Below are 10,792 nucleotides of genomic sequence, written 5' to 3'. Positions count from 1 at the left end.
TTTCATTATATGTATTTTTATTATTATTACTTTTCACTGAATGTGTTACCATAGGGCAATAGTTCTCAACCAGGGGGCCTCAGCAAACTCCCAGGGGGCCCACAATACGTCTTAAATTATTTATTTAAATTTAGTTAAATTAACATAATCATAATTATAATGCAAAAAAAAAAACAAAAAAAAAAACACTAAACCTAAAGGTGTACAACATTAAACTGACATCATATTTAGTTTTATTACAACAGAGGTATATCAGCTTAGATCAGTGTTGCCACAACTTGCCAGGGTCACGGTTTTCCTGCACAATTGGGCTGTTTTGAAAATGCAATCACTGGACAAATTACAGAGCCGCATGTTACATTTTTTATAATGTACCGTGGCCACAAAAAAAAAAGTTTATCTGTAGACAAAGAGGGAAAAAATCCTTTTACTAATATGTATTGATCCTTATGAATACCTGGCAACCAGAGGGCAGCTGAAAGAGCGACTGAGCGAAGGAGAGATGGTAAGGGCGGGCATGTTTTACCCCCAACAGGAATTAAATAAATAAATAAAAGATTAAATAACTGAAGAGAAGTAAAATACAGATTAAATAATTATACATATAATTATATATACATTACATATAAACTAGTATATACGTTTTAAGTGGCATAACAAAGTCACGTAAGAGCAGTCAGGATTTCCAGAAATGTGGATTTCAAACCACATATGAATGTAACAGATTTGTAAAAATCGCATTTCATGTGATTTTTTGCCGTTTACACTTGTTAAATCTGATCAGATTTCAATCAGATATTCACAAAAATCAGATTTGGGCTGATAGATTGAATGCAGCCTTTACTAAACAGAACATGACCATTGTAAGAAAAATGATGAGGACGTTGAAGATCTCAATGAAATTGTTTATTGCAGTGTAGCAGTGACAAAGTATATGAAGCACCTTGGATTTGTCGAAGTCAGAATGATCCGCGAACATCCTACCTTTTATCCTTTTACAATTTACCACCCCTGATGTCAGTGAAACTGCTCCTGTTGTAACAGCTGTGGTCTGTATGTTAATGAAGTTCAGACACCCCGTTGTCTGAAATGGCTCTCAGTTTCCCACATCTGTTCTCTTTCTACAATGGATGACCATTTGCTCAGGATTTGATCACCCCAAATAGTGTAGAAACAACATAACTGTTGATTTTCTTCTTCTGACTTGTAACCCGAAGGTCGCAGGTTCGAGTCTCAGTACCGACAGGAAATGTAGGTGGGGGGAGTGAATGAACACGCTCTCTTCCACTCTCATTACCACAGCTGAAGTACCCTTGAGCAAGGCACTGAACCCCCAATCACTCACCGGGTGCCGCAGCAGAAACTGCTGCCCACTGCTCCGGGTGTGTGTGTGCACTTGAATGGCTGAAATACAGAGCACAAATTCCGAGTATGGGACACCTACTTGTCTACAAGTCACTTTCACTTTTACTATTTTGGAGTGGAATCTGGGTCGGGTCAGTCTGTAGTTTCCATGAAACTAAACAGAACATAATTGTGACATGTAGCCTATATGACATTATTTTGCTGATATCCAAATTTTGCCCATATCAATCAGAAGCAGAATTAGTGATTATATAACCATAAGAGGGCACTAATGAACATCTTAGGACAGTGGTTCTCAACCGAGGGGGCCCTGAGATTACTTAAAATAAGACAAAATAAGATTTAAAATAAGATAAAACAACTGAAAATCAAGATGTTTGAATGAAATAGTGTTCCCACTGTCTTGAAAAACCTGAGTATATGAGGTATCCTAATTTTAAAGTTTGATTTCTAGACGTGGAAAATTCATGTAAATGAATAAAATCTTATAACTTGCCATTTTTATTAGAATATACACTTTTCTAGTAATGCCAAGCTCTAAAATATTTTGTCAAGTAGAATTTGAATGAATGAATGAATTAATTAATTAATGCATGAATGAACAAATTAATTAATGAATGCATGAATGAATGAATGAATGCATGAATGAAATAATTAATTAATGCATGAATGAACAAATTAATTAATGAATGCATGAATGAATGAATTAATGAATGAATGAATGCATGAATGAAATAATTAATTAATGCATGAATGAATGCATACATGAATGAATGAATTATTGAATGCATGAATGAATCGAATGAATGCATGAATGAATGAATTATTGAATGAATGCATTAATAAACGAATGCATGAATGAATGAATGCATTAATGAATGCATGCATGAATGAATGAATGAATGAATGCATGAATGAATGAATGAATGAATGAATGAATATCCAATAAATCACAAACAACTGGAAAAGTCATGTAAATTGATGGGTTAAAAGGAAAGGGATCCCTGAAGAGCATTCAGCATAAAACTTTTTTTATTTTAATTATAATTATTTTAGCTACTTATTTTAATCTAGTTTCTCCATATTAAAAAAAAAAACTTTACAGCAGATGTACAAGCAGAAACATATTAACCTGGGAGCCCTTTGAATATTGTTGTGGACAATGGGAGGCCTTAGAGTCAAAAAGGTTGAGAACCACTTTTTTAGGATACAAAAATAAATACCATGCACAATACAAATCACAATGCAGTAATTTGCCTTTCATTGCTCTGTTTACATTGAGATGATGGCACATTATCTCTTGAGGTTATCTCTGCTAGATGATCTCCGCTGTTATCTTTAGGCAGCCTCTGGTCTCCTCCGGCTGGCTGGATATTTTGCATTTATCCTCCTTGTATATGTGCTGTCCAGCTGTCCAGAAAGGCTTTGCTGTGTGTGTTTGCTGGAATGTTTCGAGATGATCTCAGCCTCCTCCTCCTCCTTCTCCATGTGGCAGGGTCATGAGATCACACAGGCTCTCCTCTTTCCCTGTCCTGTAATGTGGCCCAGCAATACAAGGGCTGACTGTAGACTGATTCATTCTATTAGGGTCAAACCAGGCCATTCAGTATGACTCGCCTCACACATGTCTAAACATAGCAGCCACTGAAATATATTGTGGTTTAATTTAAGTGGTTATAAGCACTGAGAGGTTCAGTTAGACTTTTTCTGTAATAGACTCTGATCGAACTTTTCCATACCACTGGAACAAACGTGGGAATCCTGAGAGCGAAGGCCCACAAGAGCACATTATATTGACCTTCTCCCTTAAGGCATTAGCCCTAGTAACCTGATCCTGTGTCAGCTCTCAAATTCTCCCAAAGCCTCTCAAATTTATTTCATTAAAGCATATCATATTCTCATGGCAGTCATTTTCCCCTATGAAAAGCACTATTGTGGCTGATATTTCTACTTTTGTTGCTGCGTCTTCAACGGTTTTTGTTTCATGAAGAGTAGGACTGCACTAAAAAAAATGATTAACTTTAAAAAAAAAAATCTCCTATTTGTTACAGCCAATTTTTAGTTTTCTCAAAGAAAAAACCTTATTACAAAGTAAAAAGCTTATTTATTATAAAATATATTTTATGTTTATATATTTTCTTTAGACAAGCCAATATGTTGCTTAAAGATCAATATAATACTATTTGGCTTAATTAACTTCATTTGAAAGCTAAATTATGAAAGTAGAATTTTCACCTACGGTAAAACTATAATGGTTATGTTCTGTTTTATGGACTTTTAGTTTGTATTATCTCATTTTCCTGTGTTCAGTTCCTGTTTCATTTGTTCCCCATGTTCCCTCTCCTCATTTGTAGTTGCTCATCGTTCTGTGTATTTAGCTCTCGGTTTTCCCCTCATTTTCTTCTTGTGTATTGTCTTTGCTTTTGTGAAGCTGTTGCGTGTCTCCCTGCTCCTGTGTGTTTTGCCTTTTTGCATTTCCTCCTTTCATTTTTGTTTGTATATTGAAGTTAAGCTGCACATTGGTTTCGTATCTCATCTCTTTAACTATAACAAAAACTGAAAACATTGTGATTATGTAGTTAACTTACTATAAAAAACAACTTTGAAAGACCTTAAAGGGATAGTTCACCCAAAAATGAAAATTGTCATCATTTACCCACCCTCAAGTTGTTCCAAATCTGTATGAATTTCTTATTCTGAACACAATATTTTAGAAAATTATGTGTAACCAAACAGTTAAAGGGCCCCACTGACTTCCATAGTATGGAAAAATATATATATGGAAGTCAATGGGGCTCATCAACTGTTTGGTTACCCATAATTTTCAAAATATTGTAAATTATGGGTATTATATTGAAGAAATTCATACAGATTTGGAACAACTTGAGGATGAGTAAATGATGACAGAATTTTCATTTTTGGGTAAACTATCCCTTTAATGTTTACTGTGATGTTTTTTATCATATTTTCTGTTATGTACAAAAACAATGCCAGAAAAACATGTATAAAAACCCATGTTAATTTCTGCAGTCAGTAATGTGTTCTGCACATCAACAACATTGTCAAGCAAAAATTACTATTTCTGAAAAATAATTTATTTTAATATTTTCTTTGGGTATGGATATTATTATTTGCTTTTAGACAAACAGAACAAAACAGGTTTAACCTTAAGCCATGATTTTCAATTATAAAATGCACTTTTATGGTCATTTCATTTTTTTTTTTTTTGCTGTATGACAGCCCCTCTATCTTAACAGAAGTGAGCCACAATAACAACATGAGCATTTACTCTAAATAATTTAAGTGACTTGAAGTATTAAGACCTATAATAAATTAGATTAAAAGCATATTACTCAGATACTGGCATAAACACAGACATTATGGAATGATGCAATCCAAGAAAAATGTGCAAAAATAAAAATAACCCTTGCTGGAGGACATTGGGGCATTAAGAATTGTCTCACCAGATTTCTGCCCAGCTGACCTCCTCGGCCGATTGGAAAGATGCTCTCGGACTGTTTATAGCAGGGATTCTGGGGTAACCATGAGAATTTGCTGTTATATACAAAACCACTTGTTATACATTTCTTTACTTTCGTATACTGTAGATCCAGTTACCCGCTGTTTTCATGTCCATTTTGGATGTTTTCTTTTTAAATATTTTTTAGGGTCAACATTGTATTCTTGATAAATTGTTTTCTGGCTTCAGTTAACCTGATCTTGGTAGCAGGAAGTAATGCCAGACAGTAAGGAGACCACTGGTACCCCAAAGAGAGTGGAAAAACACACTTAATTGTTTCCCCTTAAGGTAACCCATTCCTCAGTCCCCGTGGCTTGATATGGAAAGCTGCAGAGATACAGGATGCCACATGGGCATTTTTCAATCCATTAAAATGTTTCTGTTGAATCAACAATGGAAAGAACAAATAATTCAAAAAGTGTGAAAAGGGCAGGGAAAACACTGAGAAACACATGGAGCTTCAAAGGAGAGATTGTATAGCTTACACTAAATTAACACACAAAGGGATTTATATCAAATGTCTTGATGTGGAATGTAAAAATTCCACTTTCACTCATTTGTGTTTGCTGGGCATCTGAAGTATCAAAATTCAAAGGACAAATGGGTATTTCTTCTCCCTTTGGAGGTTTTAGTGCAAAGGAATGTGCTCTTCACTGGCTGAAGCTGAGCTGAACATTAAACACTAGGCCCCATAGCAACTCCTGGACATGGCCATAAAAAGTAATAGAAGAAACAGACCTCAACAAGCTAATGTGCCATAATTCACTTCTGGCATGAAATAACAAATAAGAAATAGTGAGTAAATTAGACTGTCAATCAATGTTGATTCTTTTTTACTTAAGATATTATTTATCAGACACTTTTTATTGGAGATTTTCTTATTGTTTGCGTGGAACATATTAAACAGATGCCGTTCACCGAAATGCTAATAGGAATTGGAGACTGGATTTGTATTCTGTAAAATATCAAAACTTGGTGAAACATGAAAGATTTATGTTCATTATGTAATAAAAAAAAGGGATAGAATCAAACTGCCAAAAGTCATGTGATTTCAGGCTTCGTTACGTCATACGTAAGTGTTTCGAAACGTTTTGAAATTTCAATGGTTCACGTGACTTTGGCAGTTTGATACACGCTCCGAACCACTGATTCGAAACAAAAGCTTCGAAGCTTCATGAAGCAGTGTTTTGAAATCGCCCATCACTAGATATTGTTGAATAAAGTCGTTATTTTGTTTTTTTGGCACACAAAAAGTATTCTCGCCACTTCATAACATTAAGGTTGAACCACTGTACTCACATGAACTGTTTTAAATATGTCTTTAGTAGCTTTCTGGGCATCTAAATGTGTTATTATCTTGCTGTCAATGGAGGCCTCACTGAGCCATCGGATTTCATCAAAAATATCTTAATTTGTGTTCTGAAGATGAACGAAGGTCTTACGGGTTTGGAACGACATGAGGGTGAGTAATTAATGACAGAAATTTCATTTTTGGGTGAACTAACCCTTTAAGCCTTGTCTGTGAAACCAGGGTATAATTTTTTTATTGGGAGTGTTAGTTGCTTTTAGACAAACTGACCAAAACCAGTTTAAACCTGAAATCATGAAACCATTCGATTAGACCAATGTAAAAATGCACTTTAAATATATGACACAGTCATTTAACCTTTTTCAGTGTGGCTTGGAGACTGACGTCTTTCTTGTTTGTCAGGCTGTATGTTTGATATGATATTTGACATGGCAGGCATCTGTATTATAATGATCTACTGTAGCATGCAGCAGCCTGGATCCCTGCTGCTTTTATACAAGGAAAGAAAATCAAGATCGGAAAATAACCCCATAGGTGTAACTCAGTAGTTGTTCCTGTTATTCAATAAACTTCAAAAAACAAAGTCAAGTATAAAAGTAAGGCTGTAATGCACATGCAGTGCAAGAAGGGAAAACCCCTCCCCACAACACTCAGGAGGAATCACCTCTCTAAATACCACACAACTAATGGAGCATCGGGCCAGTCTAGAGGATATGAGGAGAGGTCATTAACCACTGCTGCTAGATTTATAGGGTAACCCCAAAATAAACCAAGTGCCAGTCCTTAAGAACTTACAGTAAAAGAAAATAATAAAAAAAAACAATAATATGTCCAAACATTCCATCTCCTGCCTTTGACACCATATTTATTTTAGATCATCTCTTGCTGCACTCAGCTGCAATTTTGTTTTGGGCAGCACAGTGGCTCAGTGGAGGTCCCTGGTTCGAGTCCCGGATGAACCAGAAGACCTCTGTGTTGGAGTTTACATGTTCTCCCTGTGTTTGCGTGGGTTTCTTCTGGGTGCTCCGGTTTCCTGCATAATCCAAAAACATGCAGTATAGGTGAATTGGGGAAGCTAAATTGTCCGTAGGTGTGAATGAATCCCAAGCCATGTAAGTGGGAGGGTTGGAGAAAGACTTGGCAACCTACCCCGGAAAAATTACTGCCAGAAAATTCATGGACAGTCTCTTGTGTATAAGATGGCCCATAGAATCGAAGTGCCGGATACGACTGAAATGGTTAATTTTGCTTTGGAAGTCTCCTACAATACGATTACATGCATCCAAGGTTAATTTTCTCATAATATACATTGCACATCACCTAATTTCTCAAAGAGTCTGAAAATGGTTCGTTCGAAGATTCAGTCTCTCTAAACCCCTCCTTTCAAAAGCCTAATCTGCTCTGATTGGTCAGATGGCTCAGTCTGTTGTGATCGGTCAGCTGCTTACAGTGCGTGTCAGAAACGAAACGTCTTATTACCATATCTGAATTTCACCTCTGGAGGCTTCCTCAGCACTTGAGTGATACAAACTGTAACGAAGGCGTCGGTTTTACCTTATCAATTCCAGTGCAAGTCCTCCTTTTAAATGAATTCGCAGCGCTGAAAACAGCATCTTCTCGACATGTCAACAACACGAACCAAACTCTACCAGGCCTCAACTACAACTACAGTGTTTGAGGGCGGGGCAAAGTAGACGTTGTTCACAGGCAGCCAATGAAGACCAAAATTGTTACGTAGATATGTAACAGGAAGTAAGACTGGAATTACTGACAACTCATTTCGGCTGTTCAGAATCAATTCTTTCTTTTAGGAGAAAATAATTTTATTTGTCATGCACTTTGATTTTTAAAACTTGGCAGACCTTTTACCTTCACAAACAGCTATATATCACACTTCTTCAGGTATGTCTGTGCTACAGGGCACATGGGGCAGCAAGCCTATTCCACTGGTAGCAATCGGTGCAATGGGATTCGGAATCCGTCCTCTTTGAATGTACTTCGGCAGGTCTTCTTTGGCCTTCCTCGCCTTTGGCGTCCATTGGACGGCATCCATGTCAGTGCAGTTTTTGCTAGGCATTGTTCCGATTGCTGTAGAATTTGACCTGCCAGTTTGATGCAACGCTCAGACAAAATAGCGGAAAGTCTGTGGGTTTTAGTCGAGCTCAGAATCTCTTCGTTAGTAATGCGGCCGTGGTACGTGACGCGGAGAATGCTTCTGAGGCACCGCTGTTGGAACACGTCCAACTTGTGGACAATGCACACTGTGTTTTTCCAGATCTTGCAGTGTAAATAAGATGGATGAAGTTCGCTACTCCTGTCTCATCTGCTAATAACTCCTGACAGACACCACAAGCAGGCATAGATCGCCATCAATGTCAATCAGGTATCTGGTCTTGATCTGCTGCCTTGTGCTCTTCGCTTTTTTCAGCGCTTGCTCCACCTCATCAACTGTTATTGTGTATGTTTTCACTTGTAGTTTCTGGGAGTTCTTTGGTTCAGGTTGGTCCAAAGTCTCTCAGAAATGGTCAGCCCAACGCTGGTCTTGGTCTTGGTCAGTGAGACATATTTAGGCTATTTTACAAAAGTGGATTTTAAGATTATATAACTAACCACATAACTCCCACGCTAGATTAAAAAAAAACTGTAAAAGTGTAACTGGTTGAACTAAATGTTGTTTTTAAATGTTTAAATGTCCAAAAGAAATATCAAATGTTTATTGTCCCATTTCCTCTAATGTATTCCAACTGGATTGGAAACATGACCTTTTTATTGTACAGTTAAATGGTTATTAGAAACACATTTGCAAGAAAGGTAAGGGAAAAAAAGTAATGCAATTTGTGCTGCTGTTGTGGAGGAAATGGGAGAAGATGTTAAGAGTTATCTGTTTGTTCAGATATATATCAGTATATTAATATCAGTATATTATTTTAATAAAATTATTAAATATGTTCTGTTCTGTTGAAAGTGAGTTTTATTAATTCTGAAAGGACAGGCCTTCTTGATTGAGGTGTATGTTATTGGTATCCTGGGTTTAATGTCTGTTTTGAGTGGGTTTTGCATTTTCCTGTGTTTGAGTTTGGTTTCCTTGGTTTTTCATTGATTGATTATGATCTGATGTTTTGTATCCAGTATTCTGAGAAATATTTTTGAGTTTGTTTTCATTAAACATTCACTGCTTGTGATTAAATCCAGCCTTTTATTTCGTCATGTTTGCAACCAGACACAGGCTTTTCAATATTTTACGGCCATCTTTACACTTTTACACATTCTTTTCTCAACTGTTTTAACATTACTGTACATTTACCTACTTAAAGCTGCAGTCCGTAAGTTTTGCCTCTTTGTCGCCATCTCTGTTTGAAACCTGCAATTGCAGTTATTTGAGGAATTATCATCTTTACGCGGGTTGTGCATCAGCACGGCTCCTGAAAGGGTCATTTCAAATGTTTGTGCAGATGAATCTAATGTTTGCTGTCAGTCACAGCATCTGTGTGGATACTGTACTTCGGAATCAGATTCTACGTCTTGGAAGTAAGAATTTTCACTGGAAAATGTCATCTGAATAAGTAAGTAACATGTCTGCCACTTTTGTTCTGACCAACTGAGAAAAAAAGCATTACAGTAAATCTGCCAATGGTGATTAAATCTAACGATCGCTTAGCTCATATCACGTCAAACCGTGCAAATTATTATTAATGTTATACTTTGTTCTCAAATTGTTAATGTTAACAACATCAGCATTGCGCGAGTATTGTATTTAGTGTGTATTAGCGTTACCTGTAGATTTCAATTTCTGTAGCCACTCCGCAGTCTGAAGTCTTTTGCTTTTGACTACTCCAGTTGTCACTGATGATTGTCATTTGGACCAATCCGCCATCAAAATGATAAGTTTTACATTCAAATTATTCCAGCTGCTGTGAGAAAAGGCTATAAATGATCCACCGCCTGTAGCATCCTCATATGCGATATAGCCTATTAGCTGGAACTTCTTTTTTTTTTCATGTAAATTGACGTGACGTAATGACGCAAAAAACGAACTGCGGCATGCTCGAATTTCCCGTGGAAACCCACCAGTAGGGGAGAGTGGGGTAAGATGAGCCAGTGGGTAAGTTGACCCACCCCTTGTATCTTGGCAACCGTACCATTTTATTGTCATGTGACCATATATTTTAGAACCACCCATCATTTCTGCCAGACTGTGAAAAGGAGAAGCACATGGGAGGAGTGGAAGTCGCTTATTTACTTTAAAAACTGTTTTTGGCTTGTCAAAGTAAAATTTTAACATAACAGATGTAATGGCTGTTTCATTTGTCCGGGTGTAAAAATATTTATGATGAATATTGGTGATTTAGCAACGTATAAAACTATTCAAAACATTTAGCTAAATATTATTCTGAATTGGTAAGATAGCTAGCTTTTCCTAAAATGGCAGCTATGGGGCAAAGTGAGCCAAATGCTGTGGGGTAAATTGAGCCAGCGTTTTAACTTACCCCACCATAAGGCAATGAATTTAAGTTAAATCTGAAGGATAAACTGGTGTCATTTCAATGTAATTTTACGCAACTGGTTTAGTTAATCTTTATTTTCGAGTTTATTTGATA

The sequence above is a fragment of the Ctenopharyngodon idella genome, chromosome 14, assembly GCF_019924925.1.
Source record: "Ctenopharyngodon idella isolate HZGC_01 chromosome 14, HZGC01, whole genome shotgun sequence".
NCBI classification, from domain to species: domain Eukaryota; kingdom Metazoa; phylum Chordata; class Actinopteri; order Cypriniformes; family Xenocyprididae; genus Ctenopharyngodon; species Ctenopharyngodon idella.
This window is presented reverse-complemented; position numbering follows the sequence as displayed.